The following is a 25,116-nucleotide window of genomic DNA, read 5'->3' as shown; positions in this document are numbered from 1 at the left end:
TGGAAGTTTGGTTTCATTTGATGATTTCTGTTTGCTAGAGCAATAGTTATATTGAAGCAAAAGAAATAGCTCTATTACTGAATTGAATAATTAAAATGTTTTTCTCTTCTGATATGTATAAATAGAGTTATGTGTGTGTCAGATTATGCAAGTGTGATCCTTTAGATTGGGTGGCTGTCATAAAGCGAGTAACTTGTGGTGATAGAAATATTTTGCTGGATGTTCTCTGACACTAGTCTAGATCCTTATGGGAAAGTTTATGACATTTATTTAATCAAGTGGTAATATTTAAAATTCATGGGTGTGGTTACATGTAAAAAGATAAAAACATTATGGTTTCACTTGACATAATGAATCCTACGAATGGAAGATCGTAGATTCTTATGTAGACACTCATGAACTAATGGATCATTACCTTGTCATATTCTGTGTGAGTTTATTTCTGCATATCTGTTTGTAAGAAATTATTTACTTGCTTTAAAATGATTATGGAAAATGAAAATAAATAAGTTTTGAAATTCTAGCATATCTATTATTTAGATTACAAGTTACCATGTTGTTATTAAATCTAACATGTAGGTACTGGAGGTTTCATCAGCTTAGTTTATGCGACTAAGCCCTGTTTGTGTTATTGGTTGTGTTTGTTATCTTTTCAGGTTTGAAATAGGATTGGCCTATGGATTTATAAGATTAAATTGCAATTTTAATATTGTGGAAAGATTGTAGCTCTATTTGTTTACTAATAAAATATCTCTGGAACTGATATGGATCAGTTGTTAGTCTAATTGTATTTATAAACTTTGGAAGATTGTGTTATCAAAGTATATTATATAGTCAAATGTAATTTTCTAGATTGTAATAATGTTATCATAAGTTCACTCTTGTACCTAATTGTAAAAGTTTAATCTTATGGAAATTGTATGGTAATAAAAAAAAATATTGTATGGTTTTATCGTTTTGGTTTTAGTATGGTTGTTACATTTGGTATCAGAGCCCAAGGTTGAAACACTCAAGACTCGATGTTTTAAATTAGGATTTCTTTTTGCTTCCTAGGAAGATTTTAATTAAATCTTTCTTATAGGAATTCTAGGATGCCTCCTGTTACTCGAGGATCACGGGGATGAGTTATCCCTAATGTTGATGCCGATGCAGGCAGAGGCAGAGGAGCATGTAGAGACTGCGGTCGTGGCTAGGGTAGAGGTTAGGCTCATCAAGAAATGTTGGATGATGAAATTCCTCATGTTAAATAACAAGAGGGAATCCAAGCTGAAATTCTTTAGAAGATTCTTGAACATTTGGATGGGTTTGAAGCTAGGAATAATGTTCTTGGTGGGGGAGCAAATGCTCAAAATCTTCAAGTTCCCTATACTAGTCAGGTTATAGTAGAGATTCCTATTATCAAGACTTAGCTAAAAGACTAATCTAAGCTTAAAGGACCATTATGGAACAAAAGCTGGTAATGAAGCAGAAGCATGGCTTCTAAACATTGATAGATGTTTTATTCTGCATGATTATCACACTAATGTGAAAGTTCGTTGGACTGCAATGCAGTTGAGGTCTTTTGCATCCATTTGGTGGGAAATGGAATTGGAACACCTTGGACTTCATATTTCTCAAGTCACTTGGGAATTATTCTTAGAGACATTCCAGGAAAGATTCATGTCTAAGTTTTGGTAGCAAACTAGGTCTGAGGAATTCTTCAATATATCACAAGGAAATTCCATAGTGGAAATGTATGAAAGAAAATTCTTTCAGTTAAAGAAGTATTTCAGTTGGAATGAAGGAGATAAACCTTTGGTGCAGCATTTTATCAGGGGTTTAAATCCTAAGATTGGTGAGGAAGTGAGAACTTTCAAACCTAAAATTGTTAAGGAAGTAGCTGATCAGGCTAAGCTTACTGAGATGAAATCTGGGTTTTTAACCAAAAATGTTATTAATCCACTTGTTTCTAGCAGTGATAAGAGTTAGAAACCTTGCAAGGATGATTCTAAGGTAGTAGCTAGTAGCTTTGTAAGCAAATCTCAAAAGAGGAAATTTAATAAATTTACCAAATCAAACAAGACTTTTAAGGTCCCTGGAGTACCTAAATCTTTTAAGCCTATTGAAAGTGTGAAGCAGAGTTATGCACAGCCACAAGAAAATTCCTCACAAGATAAGAATACCAAAAGAGGAGCAGAATGTTGGCATTGTGGGCAGTTGGGTCATTTGCAATGGAATTGCCCTCTTTAAGGCAATAATCAGGGTAGCTCAAAAGCATCAGGTTTTCAGGCTACTGTTGGTGATTCAGGAAGGAACCACTGCATATTTTCTACTGTGGACCATAATCAAGCAAAACATTAGAACACGGTGATTGAAACCAAAGGTAATTTTCAAGGTATGAAAATTTCCATTTTGTTTGACTCAGGTGCCACTGATTCTTTCTTTTTTGCCAATTTGGTTAAGCATTGTGATATTCTGTTGAGAAAGGCTGAGTTGGTATGGAAAGTCAAGTTAGCTTCTAGGTCTAAGGTAGAAACTAGGTTGATTGTTGTAGATTGTAAATTACAACTTAAGGCATTTACTACTATAGTAAACCTTAGAGTTATTCCCTTAGGAACCTATGACATTGTTTTAGGAATGGATTGGTTGGATCAGCATCAAGTTGTTATTGATTATAGAGAAAAAGTGATTAGATGCATTGATGATCATGGAGTTAATAAATTCATAGCAGGGGTTAAGAGGCTCATTTCTATTAGAACCATATCCACCAAACAACTCCAAAAGTGTTTGCAGAAAGGTTGCAAACTGTTTGTTATTTCTGTAAATGATTTTACAGAAACCTTGGTTGAACCGATCAATTTAGATCATGCTTTGCTGAAGGAATTTTTAGATGTCTTTGTAATAGAGATTCCAAGTATTCCAACCAAGAGAGAAATAGATTTTAGGATTGATCTTATGCTTGGAACTGAACCTAGTTCTAAAACTCCTTATCGCATGATAGCACAAGAATTGGTAGAACTTAAGGTCCAACTTGAAGAAATTCTTGATAAGGGACTGATTAGACCAAGAGTCTCTCTCTGGGGTGCACCTGTAATCTTTGTTAAGAAGAAAGATGGATCACTTAGACTATCTATTGATTATTGTCAGTTAAATAGAGTTACTATCAAGAATAGGTATCCGTTGCCTAGGATTGATGATTTATTTGATCAAGTTAAAGGTGCTAAAGTGTTTTCTAAAAATGATCTTAAATCTGGGTACCATCAGCTTAGAATCCAAGAAGCTGATATTCATAAAATAGCTTTTCATACTAGGTATGGGCATTATGAATTCACTGTTGTACCTTTCGATTTAACAAATGCGACATCAATTTTTATGAGTCTGATGCAGGGAATTTTTAGTTGTCTTTTTGGATGACATACTGGTTTATTCTAACTCCTTGGAGGAGCATGAACAAAATTTGAGACAAGTTTTTGAATGTCTTCAAAGGAATAATCTATATGCTAATCCTGAAAAGTGTGAATTTTTCAAGATAGAAATAAGTTATCTTGGACACATTATAATAGGAGATGGAACAGCAATAGACCCAGCTAAAATTAGAGCAATTGTAGAGTGGCCTGCACCTACAAATGTGTCTAAAGTGAGAAGTTTTATGGGCCTACCCAACTATTATAGAAGATTTGTGGCTAATTTCTTAAAAATAGCTCATCCTATTACTTCACTTCAGAGAAAGGGTAAGAAATTTGTCTGGTCTAAATTATGTGAAGAAGTATTTCAACATCTTAAAGAATGTTTGACTAGTGCACCTGTGTTGGTTGTACCTGACCCTTGTAAAGAATTTGTGGTTTGCACATACGCTTCTTTAGATGGATTAGGAGTAGTTTTAATGCAGGATGGTAGGATTATTGCATATGAATCCAAGAAACTCAAGGATCATGAGTTAAATTATCCTACTCATGATTTAGAACTTGTTGCAGTAATGCATGCATTGACAAAATGGCAACATTTTCTCCTTGGGAAACATTTTGATTTACTTACTGATCACAGAAGTCTTCAATATATATTTACACAACCTAATCTGAATGTACGGCAATGCAGATGGATGGAATTCTTATGTGAATATAATTTTGAAGTTAAATATATGCAGGGTAAAGAGAATAAAGTGGCTGATGCTCTTAGCAGAAGATGACATGAACTCTCTTCATTAACTGTCTTAGTTAATTTGAAGGAGAAGATAATACAGAACTTGATTACTGATCCTTGGGTTTTAGATGTCAAATCTGTTATTGAAAGTGGTATCACTTTGGAAGGTAGGTACGAAGGATACTCTATCAGTACGAATGATTTATTAATGTTTAGAGATAGAATTTACATTCCTGAAGTTGGGGAGTTGTGATATTTGGTTATGTCAGAAGCTCATAAAGCGCCCTATTCTGCTCATCCTAGTGTTAAGAAAATGAATGCTGATCTTAAACAGCAATATTATTGGCCAGGAATGAAGAGGGATATAGTAGACTATATGGCTAGATGTCTTGAATGTCAAAGGGTGAAAGTTGAACATCAACATCCTGCTGGTTTACTTTAGTCTCATAGTGTACTAGGATGGAAATGGGATACCATCTCCATTGATTTCATTGTGGGTTTTCCATTATTAGTTAGACGACATGATTCAATCATGGTTGTAGTTGATAAGAAAACCAAAGTTGCACATTCTATTCCTATAAGATCTTGTACAATGTTGCATCAGTAGCACAAATTTATATGGAACAAGTAGTAAGATTACATGGAATTCCAAAGAAGATCATATCAGATAGAGATCTAGTTTTCACATCTTCACTTTGGAGGTCTTTGCAGTGTGAACATGGCACTCAGTTGAATTTTAGTTCTGCTCATCATCCTGAGACTGATGGACAAACTGAGCATGTAAATCAGATTCTGGAAGACATGCTCAGAATGTACGTCATGGATAGACAGAACAAATGGGAGGAATTCCTTCATTTAGTAGAATTTTCTTATAATAATGGTTATCATAGCTCTATAGGTATGACTCCTTTTCAGGCTTTGTATGGACGACCATGTAGAACTCCCTTGAGTTGGGATAATCTAGAAGACAGAATTCTCCTAGGTCCTGAAATGCTCCAAGAAATCGAACAACAAGTGAAACAAATCAAGGAATACCTTACTACAGCACAGGATAGACAAAAAAAGTATGTGGATTTGCATAGGATTGAACATCAATTTTTGGTTGGGGACAAAGTATTTCTGAGGGTTAGACCCTGAAAATGTCCTATTAGGTATGGTAAAGGTTCCAAATTGTCTCCATGTTTTGTAGGACCATTTGAAATCCCTGAACAAATTGGACCAGTTGCCTACAGACTTGCTTTGCCTCCTAGTCTCTCTCAAATCCATAATGTCTTTCATGTGTCTATTTTAAGAAACTACATACCTGATATCACTCATGTTATAAATTGGAATGCATTATAGGTAATGGATGGCAAATTGATGTTGGAACCAATGAAGATCATTTAGTGAAGAGAGCTAAATTTCAGAGGTCGCAAGGTGGAATAGGTAAAGGTATTATGGGATCATAATGATGATACCTCTACAACTTGGGAAAATATAGGAACTATGAAAGTATCACATCCTCAATTATTTTCAAGCATCCAGGAGTAAGCCTAAACTGGTGGGGAAGGGTGTCATGGCCCTGATAGTTCTATAATTGTTACCTCGAGCTCTAAGATTAGTTAGTTTACTGGATGATTGGTACTTGTTTTGAGCAATGACTTTGCAAAAACTATGAGAATTCAGACGTTTTTTTAAGATCTGATTCTCAGGAAAATAAAATATGTTTTAATGCTTTTATTCTTATTATGTTATTATCAAAATTTTATTATCTAAATCAAGTATATATATATTTAAGAGTTCTGCATTAAGGAAATGGTGTTTAGGATTAAAGTGGCATTAAAATATTTGTTGAACGTGGAAATTTTATTGTGCTTGTACCAAAATACAAATATATAAATGATTGAATATATATATATATATATATATATATATATATATATATATATATATATATATATATATATATATATATATATATATATATATATATATTAGTGTACATGTATTTGTATGTATATAAGTTATAATTAAATGTATTAACATATTATTAAACTCAAAAATATATAAATGATGTTCTAAAATTCTTAAATGTTAATTTGGGAATATTGTTAGTATATACTAAGTTTACCTAACGCTAAGCTATAACCTAAATTGCCTTAAGCATATCAACTTGCATTGGCATTTTTGTATGGCACTGTTTATGGCAGCAAGTTTCTTGGGAAGTTTTTAAGGTGACAGGACAACTCAGTTTTCAAACAGGTACTATCTTTGACAAGTGTCAAAGAGTGCTCAAGAAATGGGGTATTGGGATAAGCTCACAGTTATGAGCATTTTATCGCATGGTTAATTTGTCATTTTTAATGGGTGTTGGTTGTATTTTGATTTTAGTCTATCATCGATGATCTCCAGATGGTAAATGTGAAATCTTTGTGGAACGGGTTTCTCAGTGCTAAATTGAGGGAACTGTTAATCATGGAGGATTGTTTGATTCACCTCTATTATTTAAGTCCTCATAATTTTTTGATTTTCATTCTTCTATTGCTCCATGGTTTTGTTACTCAATCTTTGCCATTGAGAAATTTTCTTGGTGTCTTTGGAAATGGGCATAAAAAGTTGGAAGCGTGGTCTGAGAGTTGTGGAAGAAGGCTCTCTAGGTGAATTCTTGTGAGCATTGATTCATACTTATAGGTAGGGGGCTTTTCTTTAACTCTGTCATGTTTCCATTTTTATTTGTTGTCAGTGTTAAGTTTTCATTTACATGAAATGATTGTTAAATACTAAGAGTTGTTTAAAGGGTATCCGGAAAAAAAAAAAAAAAAAACTCTGTGAGTGTAGGCGATATTTGTTCTATTCTTTACTTTACTAAGTATTAACCCAGAATCAGGTGTGTGAATGAAAACACTCTGTATTTTTTTTTGTTTTGTAAAAGGGTTATAAGGAAAGTGTAGAGGATGTATGAGAAATAAAAATTTTGAGTAGGATAGTTCGGAAAAAGTTTTTATGGTTACTCTCAAAGAGATTGCGTAGTTTTTGGTTTATCTTGACTCAGTCATATCATATGCAGATTTCATTTTTTATGACTATTAATATTTAAGAACCTTTGAGTATGAAAGATGAGTATTTCATCTAACAATTTTTGTTATCATTTGACATTTTTTTAAACTTTTATGGCTTAAGAAAGAAGTTGCGATGGAAAACCAAACTATCACATCTAGTATGATTCGAAAACAATGTGGGTTTTAAAATCTTTGTGATAGAAGTAGAGTCGAGCTTGGGCTTTTAATAAATTAGATTTATTTTAATGGTTAGATCCTATTGAATGTCCAAGTAGGGTTTACAAAATTTTGGGAGTTGTTTGTTTAGGCAAACCAGTGAGTTGTACTGGTATTCTTTTAGGTTAAGGTTGTTGTATTAAATTCCTTTGTAGCATTATTCACTGTGGTTGATAACTCGTTTTCAATCATGAATTTCAAATTCAAGCATGACGAATTTTAGGATGTATTCATTTTTGGAGGTTTGGAAATTTTGATCACAGCTATTATTTGGGTGTATTAAATTGGTTGAAAATCTTCATGGCTTCGGTTTTGATAATAATCAACTACATAGTGAAAACTCGATATCGATTTTGGACAATAGTTGTCATTTAAATAGTAAAATTTTAGCTAAGGTAACAATAAGTTATTAGATTTTTACATTGAGGAGAATATTAATTATCTATTTTAATTCTAATTATAAATTATAAGGCTTTATATATATGTTGGTATTTATATGTATAAATGAGTACATATATGTATATATATATAGTTGACTATATATATGTATGTATATGTATTAACATATATGTATCAACATATATGTATTTCTTTATGATTGTACTGATTAGAATTGAAACAAATAAATAAATTTATGAGGTTACTGTGGTTACTTGTTTCTGAATTGTGAACTGTTGATTCAATTTTTCAGATTTTAGTATATTTTGATTAGTGTGAATAATGATAGTATTAGCATTTATTATGTTTTAATGAAATGCATATAAATTTATCTTAAATATGATTGCCATTTAAATGAGTATGATTTTCAATTAAATGAGTTATATCATAATACTCTATTCTTTTAGTTTGTTAGTATTTCTTTGAATTAGAAAGAAGAATGACTAAATTTTAATATCATTTTCTTGTTATAGAATTAAATGTTGAGTTACGATTATTATGTTATTTAAGATATGCAGTTTCTTATGGAAATAAAAGGGCATGGATTCATTAGATATATTGAAATATGGATTTCTTTTTGGAAAAATTGCACGTATGGTTTCATTTGGAAAATTTAACAAGTGGTTACATTGGAAAGTTGGAAGTTTGGTTTCATTTAATGATTTTTGTTTGCTGGAGCAATAGTTATATTGAAACAAAAGAAATAGCTCTATTATTGAATTGAATAATTAAAATGTTGTTCTCTTCTGATATGTATAAATAGAGTTATTTGTGTGTCAGATTATGCAAGTGTGATCCTTTAGATTGGGTGGCTGTCATAAAGCGAGTAACTTATGGTGATAGAAATATTTTGCCAGATGTTCTCTGACACTAGTCTAGATCCTTATGGGAAAGTTTATGATAGTTATTTAATCAAGTGGTAGTACTTAAAATTCATGGGTGGGGTTACATGTAAAAAGATAAAAACATTATGGTTTTACCTGACATAATGAATCCTACGAATGGAAGATTATAGATTCTTATGTAGACACTCATGAACTAATGGATCATTACCTTGTCATATTCTGTGTGAGTTTATTTCTGCATATCTATTTGTAAGAAATTATTTACTTGCTTTAAAATGATTATGGAAAATGAAAATAAATAGTTTTTGAAATTCCAACATATCTATTATTTATATTACAAGTTACCATGTTGTTATTAAATCTAACATGCAGGTATTGGAGGTTTCATCAACTTAGTTTATGCGACTAAGCCCTATTTGTGTTATTGGTTGTGTTTGTTATGTTTTCAGGTTTCAAATAGGATTGGCCTATGGATTTAGAAGATTAAACTATGATTTTAATATTGTGGAAAGATTGTAGCTCTATTTGTTTAGTAATAAAATATCTCTGCAACTGGTATGGATCAGTTGTTAGTCTGATTGTATTTATAAACTTTGGAGGATTGTGTTGTTAGAGTATATTATATACTCAGATGTAATTATTTTGGATTGTAATAATGTTATCATAGGTTCATTCTTTTACTTGATTGTAAAAGTTTAATGTTATGGAAATTGTATGGTAATAAAAAAAAAATTGTATGGTTTTATCGATTTGGTTTTGGTATGGTTGTTACACTGTCAATCTTTACAAACTTATTACTATGTTATCATCAATGAGAAACACAGTCATGAATGCATCATATCAATGTTCTACAATGCTCCTCCATAGCATCAACATTCATGATAATGAAAATAAAGGATGAAATGATGCTAGAGTTTAGAAATTTGACCCTTAAAGAGGGAAAAAGAATGATAAGATCATCCAAGGTTTTTCTAATACCAAATTAGGATATTGTAGATGCAATGGTTTTTAATGTTGTTACCAAGAATTTAAGTGCTAAGGAAAAGGTGAGAAAAAGACTTAGAGGTGCTAAATTTAGTGAAGATCATGTTGTCTTTGTAATTTGGTCTTTGAGAAGAGGATCTAGATCCAATTTTTCTCAACTTGATGATATTGAAATGATTGGAAACTTGATTGTTAAGAGGGTGGAAGATACTCCAAATGATGATGTCATTGAGAGAAATTTTGAAATATCTAACCTCACATTACCTACAACCAAGAAGGAGAAAAGGAAAAAAATAGAATTAAAAGAAAATTATGAACATGTTTTAGATGCTTACAATAAAAATGTACATAAGATAATTGAGCTTAAAAATAAGATGGTAGGGTATCAAGGAGAATCTAGTAAACCTAGGATCACTTATCCTCTTCATCCTTCAATTTAACCTTTCAAGTCAACTCCCCTCATAGGGCTACCAGATACTCCACAGAGGCCTCGATTTCATACAACAGGGGGTTTTGAAGAGGAAAATATAAAACTATGGGCATCGCATGTGGAAATAGATATCTAGTATGAGGAAAAACTAAGAAAAATAATTATGTACTTGGTAGAAAAGATTGGTTGGCCTACATTTTATGAACAATTGGCAAGGATAATGAACATATGGAATGAGCTAAAAATTAGTGAGGTTGCTTTGAAGCCAATTGTGAATAAATGGAATAATAGGGACAAGGATGTCACTCTCTTATGTTTCTCAGTCATTAGTTTGTCTTGTGAGAAAATAGAAAATACCTTTGACTTGAATAATGATCTTTCTAATTTTAATGAGAAAAGAATTGCAATTAGAAGAGAATCATAAGATATCTCTCAAAATATTTGGGTGGAAACTTTGAGCTTTCCTGCCATGTACTCAAGAGAATAGATAAATTAAAAGACAAAGAAGAATGGGCCAAAGAATTGGATGATTTATTATGCCTCAGATTCAATAGGGTTATAACTGAAAAGGGACATGCATGGTTGGCAAAGACAACTAAGGAAGTTGTTAAGGTTCAAGTATTCTATGATTCTTTTAAAGAGGAGTTTATTGAAATAGATAAACTAGGAGAATATGTTTTGAAAAAGCAACATGAAATATTGAGTTTTAATTGGCCAGATGACACACTTTTCAATAAGTGGATGGTAGATCTTGTGCATTCAAAATAGTTAATATTTGGTGAAACTAATGAAGATGAGGTGGACCAAGACGAGCTAAAATAATTGATGCATCAGTTAAAGTAGAAGAAGAAAAGGATGAACAATCAACTACAAAGGCAAGTACAAAAATTCAAACTGATGACATGGAAACATATAAGGATCAAGTGTAACTATTAGTTTGTCAGTACATGATGACCTGGATGGAGAACCACAAGTTAAACTCAGCTTCCAAAACTTCAAAACTTGGTCTATCATAGGTAAATCCAATGGTTAGACACTCCAAGGAATTACAATTACATCACAAACTTCTCAAGAACAAAGAAGCCACAATAGAAGTGGTCCCATAAAAGGAATATTCATGATAAAAACCATTATGTTGCACCAAAATATCTTTATGTCTTAAGGACATCTTTCATTGTTCTCTAAGCCTAAAGCTTGTTTCATCTCATGCTATATAAATGAGATCCCAAGGCTAGAGAAAAGGGGGACAAACTCTTATGCAATCTTTAGTATTTTTCTAGCCTTGTGTCCAATCTAGTTGTCTTGATGTTAATTTTGTTGTATATTTCTCTACAAATCTGAGAGTGCATTAAGATGGAAGGATCATATTATCTTGTCTTCAATTATTTTGAGTTACACCAGTGTTATGCGATTTTCACTAAAAATTAATACAAAGGAGAATTTCCACCATATCTTTTTCTCAAAATCTTATCTCCATTGTTGTTAACTAGTTATGTTGAGGTTGTGTGAGTAAAGCTTATTCAATTTAATGCAACTAGGATAGGTTGTATATCAATTTGCTATTGCTTTTAATTCAATGGATTAATTAAAGGCTTCAATAAGGTGATAGGATTTCCATTCAATAAGAAGGATATGCATAAGAATGAGGTTTAGGGTAAATTGTTGATAATATTGATTGTAATGCAATTGATCAGATCAAAATTGCTAGGTAGACTTTGAATGCCAATGGATGAGGCATTGATCATTTATTCAGTTTGCATGAGAAGAGCTCATAAAATTTCATGAAGCAGAGATTTAAAAAAATCAAATCAAATTTACTTTCACATATAACCTAGACTTACCTACAAATCTGAGAAGAATTATGGCCAAATATTTTCTATAAGGGATAATTATTATGAATGAATATCATTAAGAGAATAAAGTATAAAGATAATATCTAGTTTTGAACCCTCTTTATCGCTTAGGTGCACCCACCTTGGTTTTGCAGAACCTAAAGAGTAGAAAATATTTGTGATTTTTTTGAATTTGGGTCCATTTCTAAGGACTTGTTAGTTGAGCATAACAAATAACTAACCCTTAGACTAATTTGTTATTCACCATCTTGGTGTCAAGTATTTTTTTGCTTGGTAGTTTAAAACACCAACACTTGGAATGTCTTGATCGCCTCGTGCTACTCTTAGGGGAAGTCCATCTTCATTGCTCATAAGTAAGTCATCATAATTCTTTATTGATTCTTGTACATCTAACATGGGTACATCTAGGAATGTCCTCATCACCTCCTAAAATAAATGAATCCAATATTACAAAATTCCCCCTAAGGAATAATAGTTCAAGTGAAATAAACACATGAAAAATGAGAGAGAAAAAGAGGAATATACTTATCAATTGGCATTGTCATCTCATCTGTGGCAATGCTATGTGTTGAGTGAGTTTTATTGTTTTTCTATTGTACTAAGATCTCTTTTTTTATATACATATATACATACGTAGACACACACACACATGTGTGTGTGTGTATGTATATATATATACATACATACATATATATACAAAGATCACAAGGGCATAACAATGAGATCTATAGAGCACAAGGGCACGGCATCAAAATACAAAAATCATAAGGGCACATACATATATACACATATATACATGAATACATGAATATATACATGTGTGTGTATGTATATATACATAAAGATCTATTTTAAGGTGCTAAGTTACTTACCTCAAGATCCCATACATAAATAATGCAAACCAAGAAAAATGGGAAGAGTTCACAAGAAATTTTAGAAAAACATATCATAACAGATTTTTTAGAAATAAACAAGCCATAACCTAGTTAAATGGGTCTATTTGTCGATTAGCTAGGTTGATTACAAATTCATATGGAACTATCATCAGATTAGGTACAATAAAATGAATGAGATGCGGAGATCACAAGGGCATGACAATGAGATGCTGAGATCACAAGGGCATGGCAATGAAATCTTATATCTCCACTAATCTCCATAATCCACAAGATCTCTCTCTCTCTATATATATACATATGTATATACATACATACATACATATATATATATATATACATATATACTTACATACATACATATAGATGTATGTATGTATATAGAGAGATCTTTTTTAAGGTGTTTATTACATCTTAGCACAATAGAAAAATTGATCCAGTTGCATACATATTCTAGAATCCAAATAATAAAATAATAAAATTCACTCAACCCATGCCACGTGACTTACCTCAAAATCTTGAACACAAATAATGCAGAGTTAATGGGTTATATATATATATATATATATATATATATATATATATATATATATATATATATGCATACATACATACATCTACATCCTTTGCATGTTTTAGAGGTAATGTCATTGTGGCAGAGGCTTTTGCAAGGGAATGAGCCTCTTGATTATGGCATTTACACAAAATAAATGGGGAATTATTAATGTCATGTTTTCTTTTCTTTCTTTTTTAGTTTACACAGTCCTCCATATGGCCTTTTACAAATATACACTCTCTACCAAAATTCATAGATCTCCACCCTTGTTTGGAGCTATCAATGATCAAACAATATAGAAAGTGCTTGACATGAGAGGTCCACAAGTGAGGGTGTTGACCAATCTTAAAAACTTGAATGCTGAAATGAAAGCTATCAATGATAAAAACATATGCTAGAGTTACAACACAATGTGAAGTTGAATTAAGATATGGTAGAGACAAATATTCAAAAGTTTGATAATCAAAATTTAAGGCATGATGGAGAAGAAGCTTTTATATCAAACCATTCATTATAAATTGGGGAATGCACTTCATGTCTAACATTCAAGTGATGCATTTGCATATGCAATTTTATCACCTTGGAAAACTATATTTGATCATGCTAGCTAGGAATAGTTGATTGATTGTTTTATTGTACTTAATCTGATGATAGTTTTATAGCAATTTGTAATCAACATAGCTAATCAGCAAGTAGACCAATTTAACTAGGTTAGGATTTATATATGTGTGTGTATTAGAAATAGATAAATATTGAGAGGGGGGTGAATCTATATTTTCAATCTTTTTACCCACAACTAAACATTATTAATTACTTTACCATATGCATAAGAAAATAAACCAACAATGTTGAATAGTAGAAACAACCATACATAGAGAGAGCTCATAACACCATATTTTTTAACTAGGGAAACCTTGGCCAAGGGAAAACCTCAAGGGGGATGAAACCCACTAGATGATTCACTATATAAAAGAATCTAATTAAGGATACTAACCCTATTAGGATTCTATGAAGAATGTATAGTGTCTCAAGTCCCTATTAGGAGACTAGGCCTTGTTAGAAGCCTCAACCCTATTAGGAGTTGGTAAATCATATACAAATGTGTGCAAGAAGAGCCCACTGCCCTAACATGCAACTATAAAATAAGTTCTTCAAGATAATAGGTATACATACAATATTGGATCACTTCTTGTACTTCACAAATCTTCTGATTGTTAGTTCTTCATACAAAGAGTGACTGCGCACATATCATATCTTGCATAACATTATTTCACATCACATATCATACTATCACATTCACATTCACTTATTCACACTTAACTTCACATTTGAAGTTCTTCACTTATATCAAACATATTAATAATTTCTTCCTTAGTTAGCTCACATATCATCCTTAGAGTCATCTCAACAAGATTTAGTAATCAAAACAATTATGCAAGTCGTACAAGTCAATTTGCTAACATGCTCTATTCTACACTATGAGGTATCTACATTAGTATTTCTTCCATAACTTGAAATTGGTTGATCGTACGGTCATGTGCACTAGTCTACATCATCAGGATGATGTAGTGCATCTAAGGTTAACTATGTAAGAGAATATTTCAAGGGAATTTTCTACTATCAACAAATCTTGTATTGCTACTATAACATTGTCTACTACTTAGACAATTTTCCTTGACGACTAATCATGACTAAACCAAAAAATAAATGTTGCCATAAATGACAACCACATATCTCACCTTATTTTATTGATTGGTTATATTGCCAACAATCTCCCCCTTTGGCATTGATGGCAACATTTTGGGAAAATTGGCTAGGTCCCAAACATGTTTTCATACCAATCAAAGTAAATAACCATAACACACTAACAACATTATATTCATGTTTTGAAAGGATTACATCCCTTATAACTCTAATACAAAGTTTGTTTAAAGAAAAACTTACTACTATACTTCAAAATGTAACTATATAACTTACAATTACAATTTTTCTTATTTCTCCCCCTTTGACATCAATGAAAAAGGTGTCAATAAAAGGAAAAAAATCCTATAAAAATCTAAAAGCTACATCAAAACTTGAGAAACAATCATTGAAATTAGTCTTCAACTATGTAAGGTGTTTCTTCCTATCTTTCAATGCATTAGGCACACTGATTAGTGCACCTAGAGCATATGTGGCTAACTCTACTACATTCAAATCTATAGCCACAAAAATTTCATATGAGGACTTGGCTGCCAAGCATTCCTCCAACTAATTTTGTAACAATGTAATCTATGGGGATAAATGGTCCCTTAAAAGAGTGAATCTTTTCATAACTTTCTCCTTTTCTACTTGAGTATCCCTAATGCTATCATGAAGTGCTTGCATTGTATGCTCAATGGTTTCTAACTTCTAATTCTATTTTAGAAAGTTATTAGTGAGCATTTGAAGCTCAGTTACCTTCTCTTTGATTTTCTCATCAAAACTATGGAGATGAAGGTATTCCATGTTGTACTTAGCATATATTTATTTCCCTTCTTCGATAATCTACCTCAATACCTTAATGCATTCATTTAGACTTTCTATATCATTCCTTATATTTGCACATATGGTATTAAGAAGTTTACCATCATGCTTAGTTTTTGCTTGAATTGTAGCCACATTGGTAAGTGTTGTAAACTCATTATCAAAGGTTTTGCACAAAATTGTTGTTCTTGTTGGATATCTATAGGTGTATCAACATGACTTACTATCTTCTCCAATCTATCCAAAACTAAAGTTAGAGTCTTCTCAATAAACTTGATAGATTTCTTCTTTTCAAGAAGTTTACTTAAAGAAGATATAAGATTTTGTGCCTCAACTTCTTTATCTAACTGTACTACTATTGTTGCGACCACTACTACTTGTGTAGGTGGTGTAGAAGGTCTTACTACTGATGTTGCTAAAGGCACACTTGAAGTAGCTGCTTCAATGCTAGATTCATTTTTCTTTGCAAAAGGTGCATCTTCTTCCTTAGCCTCCTAATCTTTTTCTTCATCAGATGAGCTGCTATAATTAACAATATTGCCAACAATGTTGGAACCAAAAACTTTAAATGGATCCTCAATTTTATCCACTATGACATTGGTGTCATCTACTCACATAGATTCACTACCAATGGTAATTGTAGACACTCAAAAATGATTTTCATCTATGGTTTCATTGCACTTTCATACTAATTCGTTCTATTTTCTCATTCCACTAACTTTGATCTTTTGGCCAAATTGATCATATTTCATCATTCATATCCTCTTTCACATCAATTTCATATCATTTCAAAATCATTTCATATCAACTCAAAACCATTTCAAATCAACTTGAAATCACCCCAAGTCAACTCATAATCACCTAAAATTAGTCCTAATCAACCATAATCATCACAAAGCATATCAAAAATCCAAAATCAATCATCATCTATCCAATCCTAGGCATTGTTATGGCTTTCAATTCCTTGGAAACCTATCAATCTATCAAATTTTATCAATCTGACCTTAGTACTATCATGGCTCTCAGTGTTAGATCAAACTATGATTCACATCACCTGATCTTTAAAATTGTTAAGTCTCTCAGTGTTAGACCATGGCCTTATCAACAATTTAATAACATTGACAGTATCTATTGATGTTATTATGATCAGCCTTATGAATAAATCTCGATCCTACAACATTTACAATGTTAGTTAAATGTTACATATCTTTAATTCATGTCATGTGTCCTTGGAATTCTATCAATTTCAATCAATCAATCAATTTAACCATGTATTTGGTCTATCAATCATCATTCTATTCAATCTCCATTATAATTATAGTTCATCAAAGGATTCTATTGCATTTATTTAATCAAACTAGGCAATCATCTACTAACTCTTCCTATAGGATTAAACAACCCATAATCTAATCCTATGTCATTTCACTAATTATTCTTCCTAACTAAATTCCTCAATTAATTGATACTTTATTAATTAATTGGTTCATCATTCACAAACCATGGAAGTTCTCAATTTCCTAAGTCATATTTTCCTTCATTAATTCCATTTTCACTAATTTTTATTTGTGTGGAATAATGGATTTTTAATTCAATTATTCCATAAAATATTGACATCATCATGACACATGGGTGTGATACCTCATGGATTCTTGTTTGCCACTTGGCTAAGATATTTCATAATCCAATACTCTTATTCTCTTATGCACATCCATGTTTGGCTTCCATTGTCATAGATTCTTGGCTTTAAGTGGGTTTGAGGTGTAATATGAAGTGTCATAGATTCTCTTCCATCTTTAGCCAAGTTTGACTTCCAAGCATCATACAATCCTACACTTGGCATCTTGTGTCATATGCATCATGGATTCTCCAAGGAATCTCTTCCCATGTTGCATATCCAAGGTGATGATTCCAATGCTCTCATCCTTTGTGTAAATTATAAAATGAGCATTCTTTCTCACATTTTCGATCCTTAGCTCTTTAGTATTTTTCCATTCCATCTCGCAAGCTTAAATCACAACTTCAAGTGTTCTCATAGCATCATCATTATCTTAGACTTTTGCTTCATGATTTTTCACATTATAGGCAATTTGGAGCTACATCATATGGAGAACAAAGAAGGACATGGGAGCTACAAGTGAAAGAGGGAGTTTTAACTTTGTTTTATTCTTTTGATTCATTTGGCTTTCATGGTAGACTAGAGGGTGTTAATATATGTTTATTGAGTTTGTGATTTTATCATAGTATGTTAGACATTAGCCCATTTTCTAGTTCTACAATTGGTGAACCTAACATGGACATGCTTATCTAACTTGGGTTTTCTAGTTTTGTTCTTGTAGGTGCAAGGAACGAGCTCACTTGGAAGGGTATAACGACTATCTACACTTCCTCTCACACCTAGATTAATTAGGGGGTCTAGTAATATGGTTATATGCTTTCATTCTATGCATGTTGTTAGCTTGTTTCCCTAGGGTGCACTCTACTCTATCGGGGTGCACTTGGGAGCATAACCCTTGTTTTTTGTACCTAACTCACCAACTACACCATGGGCATAGTCTACACTATCTAGGTGCACTTGGGTGTATAGGTTTCAAAAATTTTAGTTTCTAGGACCTAGGGTAGATTCTTTTGTGTTATTGATGTTTTGTTTGTAGCATGTGGCAATCATTGGATGAAGATATGATCATAGTAAACTACTAATACTTATTTGCAAGATGTTGTTGAAGACCCTATGTGTTTGTCAAAACCATGTGTGTGGATTTCTTAGGGTAAATAAAACTTCATTTGGTGCTTAAACTAAACCTTTTCTTTTCTACTTGTGTCTACAATGTTTAAATCCCTAGGAGTTGCATGGATGTATCCTCTCCCCTCACCATTCATGGATCTTGGGTGTAAGAGAAATCCATGTAGCTTTTATAGTGAAGCCTACCTTAGACCAAGATATCTGATATTGGGTATGCCAGGGGATGACTTCAGAGTGGTAATGGGCCAAAGCCAGATCAACATTCTAGCCACTATATAAAACTTGATTATGGTGAAAGTTGTGTTAGCAATATTACTGCATGATAGCTCTCTTCCAATACCCTTGTGGTGTGTCAAACCCCAGTTCTTGGGGCTGGGAGACCTTCTACTAAAGTTTATCATTCACTTGCCAAATATAATGCCCATACTAAAAACCTTGTTTTAGTGGCCAAAATCCTTTCTATCCACTAGCTCAAGGGGTCACCATGCCTATGAAGACATCCTACATCCTTGTAGTCCTTAGTAGAGACAATAATCTAGAAGTCATGCCCCTTGGGAAGCAGATCTTGGTAGCCTCAAGAAATGAGTGCACTATAAGGGGGATCCTATGGTGCCAAGGTCCTAAGTTGTCCACTCTAGATAAGTGTGGCTGAACTTCAGTTCAAGTAAGAATTTAGTGGATATAGTCCTAAAGCCTAGGTTGTGGTGTGTTTGTTCACTTTTAACAATAACTATTATTGCCTTAATGTGTCTTGTGTGTGTGTAAAAATTAATCAAGATAAAACCAACTCTCAAATTTACACCTTGAACCTCTTCACAACATTACACATTGTCAAAACATTACAACCTTTGTGAAAACCTTGGAAACTTTGGTCCAATACATTTAAGACTTGGAAAACATGGCCATTTGTGATCCTAAACATGCTTGGCATACCTTAGGGTTCATATTTGCATAGAATCCACTTGTGTTCACCCTAGTTTGAGCCTCATATTTGCATTATCTAGGCTTCATCTTACATCTTCTAGTCCTCATTTTTCTACCCTCATCCTTCACATTGCATTCATTAGGGTTTAGCCTACATTCTTTGCATTCCAACCTCCAAATTTGTACTTTAAATTTTTTATTATGCATCTTTGCATACCCAACCCTCATCTTGAACACTTTAACCATCATTTTAGGTGTCATAAACATCATTCTAAACCTCCATTCTATTCTTAGCATTGTGCTCTAATTTTTAGCTCATTGTGACATCAATCTGGAAATCCTAGCACTTCAAATTTCCTTAGTTTTAGCCCAATTTACCAATTGCACCTTGAAACTACCAACAACACCCAAACTGGCCCCAACTACACCATAGGCATATTTGGTACTATTTGAGCGCACTTGGTGGTTTGAGGACCTAGTTTGGGCTTCCAAACAACATTTTGAGACTTCAATAGTGTCATTAGGTACCTGGATAGGCCCCCTTATCTCAACATGCCCTGATTTGCATTTTACATCTCCTAGCCTTCATTTTGTTCACTTAGGACATCATTCCTTAGGTCATAGCATTCATTCTACATCTTCTATCCCATCATAACATCATCCCCAACGTCTTATCTTCCTAGCATAACAATTTGACAACCACCCCCCTTAGAATCAACAACCCTCAACCCAGTCTCCCAACTACACCCAAACTAGCCCCAACTACACCATAGTCATATTTGGTACTATTGGAGTGCACTTGGTGCTGTCAAAGCATAGTTGGGCACCTGTATGACCATTTTGGGACCCTAAAACTACATGTAGATGCCACTATAGGTCCTCATTTTGCATCTCACCCAAAACAACATCTTGCACCCAAAATCTCATTTTGCATCTTAGGAACTTTCCATATTTCATATCCACTCAACATCATCATCATTTTGAGCCCCCTAAAAGTCATTTTGAACCCTAAAACCTTTGAATTTAGTCAAAAATCTTAACAAAGTATGAGTCCTAGAGTATCCCCTAGTGTTGATGGATCATGGATCTTGACTAGTATTTTTATCTTTTATTATCATTTTCTTTGGTAAAACTCTATCTATTTCATGATAGATTTGACCTTTTCATCCTTATCATTTTGATCTTTTTGTCTTTTATCACTTTTTGGTCAAGATCCAAAGTCCATTATCACAAGGTCAAACTTCTAAATAAAATTCTTTCTAAATATTTAACCTAAGTTCAAAACCTTGCATATACCCTTATAATTAGCATAATAATATCCCTGGTGTCCCTAAACATCATTTTTATTTACCCTAGTGGTATATCCCCTTCATCTTGCATTGTTCAAAACCTTAGAATCATTTCCACTATCAAACCCTATCAAATTTATCTATCAACCAACTTGTCTCCTTGGTCATATATCCTCATTTTGCATAACCCAAACATCATTATCAACCTTAGCACACATCCCTTTTATAGTCCACCTTGCATATGCCAACCTCTAGCATCATTACCGAGTCCTAGGTCCATCCCTAATTGCCATCTTGCATAGCATAGGTTTATTTTCATCTCCTTTGGTCAACCTTCAAATTGACATTCACATTTGCATTTTCATAGATTCCCTAGGAAATTTCACCTTGCATATCAAAACCCTGGTTCATTTGGCACTTTTCTAGGTTTCATAACATCCCTAAAACATCTAAAAATCCAAAAACCACTAACATCTTGCATACCCACATCCTAATTATCAAGTTTTGACTTGTTTTACCAATTGCACCCTTGTTTTACCAATTGCACACTTTAGGTGCACAGTTGGTAGTTTTAGAGTGCACTTGGTAGTTTCAAAGTGCACTTGGTAATTAGGGAATTCATTCTAGATTCTAGAACCCTAATCTACACACCCACCTTGCATTGCATCCCTAAACCTTGAAAAACACTCTAAAACAATCAAATCATTCATATTTTGTATTTTAGGCATCTCAACACCTCTATTTACCCATTGCATACCTCCTACTTACCAACTACTTACCTTTAGGACCTTAAGTGCACCAAGCGCACACTAGGTATTGTCTAATTGTAATTGTTAGTTTAGGAGCACACTTGGGAGGTAGGAAGTCCATTTAGGTTTTCCTCCACATCATCTGCATCCTTAGGTATCATGCTAGCACTCACTACGACACAATTACCTTAGAGACCTAAAGAACTTTATCAAACTTTGTTTTATGAGGAACCAACACAACAAAAACCTCATCCAAGAAAAAATAAGAGCAAGAAAATCAAAAAAACCTTTGACAAAGAGTAAATTGAGGCATCACAACCTTTACTTGCAAACCCCTTAAACATGTATCTACACGATCACCATAACCAAGATATGATGTAACAAACCCTAAACAATGCACCTATCATGAAATTTCCTCTAAACACTTCCCATACACATGAGATGGTTCAATGGAGTCCTAACTTTGAACCTATATTGATGTCGATACCACCCAGAGGTGGAAGTGTACCAACCACACTTGAGGATGGACAAACACACTCCTTTGAATTTAGAAAACCCAACACAAGTACCTTCAACTATAATATGTCGAACACACAACAAGGTATTGTGCACATAAGTGATGACTCTGACACTGACTATGGCATCACTGATGAAGAAATGGCTAGGGCATGTCAAGACAAAAATTTCCGCAAAAACTTCCAACTTTTGGTAGCCCAAGAAATTTTCAAATTTAATGCCAACTTGGAGGTACCTAAGTCCAACCATCAAACCAACACAACAATTGAAAACATACAACCTATGATCAATTTGGACTTAGACAAGGGAAAAGATCCTTTGGAGTTTTCAAACACAATAATGGTGCCTATAAGGTCCCATCAAGAATCAACCATTGAAATCCTCCAAAGTACATTTGAACACATCAACATTAATCCCTTTTTTGATGAACCACAACCAATGAAGGGGAATAAGACTCTTCCTAAGTATCCTAAGAGGACATTAAGACTTGAACTCAATCACATGATGCAACAACAAGACATTCTTAAAGGGACTTGTACTCTAGAGATGTCAAACATACCTCCTTTGGATGAAAATCTGCAAAGTGAACCTTTTCTCCTAACTCTACCAAGTGTTATAACATCAAATGTTATGGAGCCTCCAACAAGTACACCATGTGAAACATCAACTACAAGAATCCCTATTGATGCACAAAGGAAAAGTTTTATTGACACTACATCTATTCCCAAAAGGAATGCACCTCATTGTCAAATCAACATGATGTCCCAAGGAGAAACCTCTAACACAAAAAGGTGCCAAAAAAAAAATTACAAACATGGTGATCAATTCTCATTCACATAACCAACTACCTTGACAAAATCAACCTACAATAATTCAAGGGCTTAATTTTTCCAACACACATTTGACATATCAACAGCAACATCAACCACAAAAAAAACAACCTCAAGTGGTGCAAGGGTCCAACATCCTTAACACTAAATCTAGTATAAACCCACTTGAATTCCATGTAATGTATCAACAATAATTCCAACAACAATAAGCCATGTTTGCTATAAAATAAGAGAAATTCAAACAATAGTTGGAATACCAAAGACACCTTGAGCAAAAAATTGCATACTAGCATAATTTGTTATAGCAACAATGTGTGCCACAACAACCTCAATAGATACCTCTACAACAAAAATCACATGCATGGTCTCACATACAACCAAAAAAGGTATCCCAACAACATCCACAACAAATGGCACAACACCAACACATGGTACATCAATCATAGTTGATACCAGAACAAGTGCCACCTCAAATACCACAACAAGTACCCCAACATGTGTCACAACAGGGACCTTTTTGTCTTTGAGGTACTAACATACCTCCACCACCTAGTGACACATCACCAAACTCATCAGACATGGAAATTTTAGAACCGAGTAGACATAGCTCTTGCCATAGCAAATGGTCTACTCATAGGCATAAAAGACTTGAAGGGAAAGTTATCATTGAAAACCCTAATGAAGAGCTATTGCAACAATTCAAACAACCTTCCAAACAAGTCAAGGCATTGGGAATCCAAAAGAAATAGGCTCTATATATAGAAAGGGACCTACATCCTAATCCATTTGACAAAAGTTTATATATGCCTCCATTCCCAAAACACTTTGAAGCTCCAAGGTTTGAAAAATATCAACAAAAAGGCAACACTATTGATCACATTTGAGAATTTTGTGCCTCTTGTACCAAACTTAGTGATGAGCCCACTTACCTCATGATATATTTCCCCCATTCTCTAGATGGGCCTACACTTGAATGGTACTCCAAACTTCCTACTACGATCAAATCTTGGTCAGAGTTATCAAACAAGTTCATGTCCCACTTTTCCTTTAACATTATGAATGAGGTGACACTTTCTAATTTGTGTTCAACCAAACAAAAGATGAGAGAACCATTTATCACATTCCTACTTCACTAGAAAAGCTTAGTCAGTCAATGCTCACTACAAATTCCTAAAGAACAACAAGTTAACTTGTGCATTGAAAATGTAGTCCCAGACTTAATGTATGAACTCAAAATCAAGAGTCCAAGCACCATTTCTAAACTAATGAAAAAAGGGGCTAGTATTGAAGATGGTCTTATTTTTAAGGGAATCCTCAAGACAAACAAGGAAAACATAAACACCAATTTTTCTAATGACAAGACAAATTTTTTATCCAAAAAAAATAATGTGACTAATGATCATATTGTGGATACCTGTATAATTAGCACAACACAACCTCAACTGACTTTGAAAGGTGCAAACCCTACAAATTCACAAACTCCCAATCAAACATCACCTCCATAATAGAAAATTGAAACTTCCATGTGGGATGGACCTTAAAGACATCCTAGAACAAAAGATAGAAAATTCACACCATTAGGGATACCTCTTGAAACTACACTTCAACAATTACTCAGTAATAACTTCCTACAGTTACCCCCAATCAAAGATGAGCCACTGACTAAAGCTTCTTGGTGGGATGGAAAAAAATTCTATGATTATCATCACACCAAAGGACACAAGACTTCATCATGTTTCCAACTAAAGCATGAAATACAAGATCTTATTGATGATGGTGTAATCACAATCAATCAATCACTACTAAAATCCAACTCTGATCACACTATCTTTAAAGATCCTTTGGGTAATCATGACAAAGAGAAACCCTCCAGTTCAAACTCAAACTCACAAGGTAATGTGAATTACACATGTACTGGATATGACTACACTATAAACTATTTCAATGAGTCAAATTCCCACATATCCACATTCACCTTGAAGGTTGAAGACCCTCGTTGTGTTGTCACTACACATTATACCAAGATCACTCTACCTAGAGCCCCATCTAGAATTATTGCTTCTACTAAACCTACACCCCCAAGTAGACTTGCTGCTCCTACTTCATCTGATTATAGCCTTGTTGAACATCTTGGCAAGACCCCTACGCAAATATCTATCTTGGAGCTACTACATGCATCTCCCCAACACCA

The sequence above is a fragment of the Cupressus sempervirens genome, chromosome 10 (genome assembly GCF_028749045.1).
Source record: "Cupressus sempervirens isolate cs-2001-9-10 chromosome 10, ASM2874904v1, whole genome shotgun sequence".
Classification (NCBI taxonomy): domain Eukaryota; kingdom Viridiplantae; phylum Streptophyta; class Pinopsida; order Cupressales; family Cupressaceae; genus Cupressus; species Cupressus sempervirens.
Note: the sequence above shows the minus strand (reverse complement) of the source record.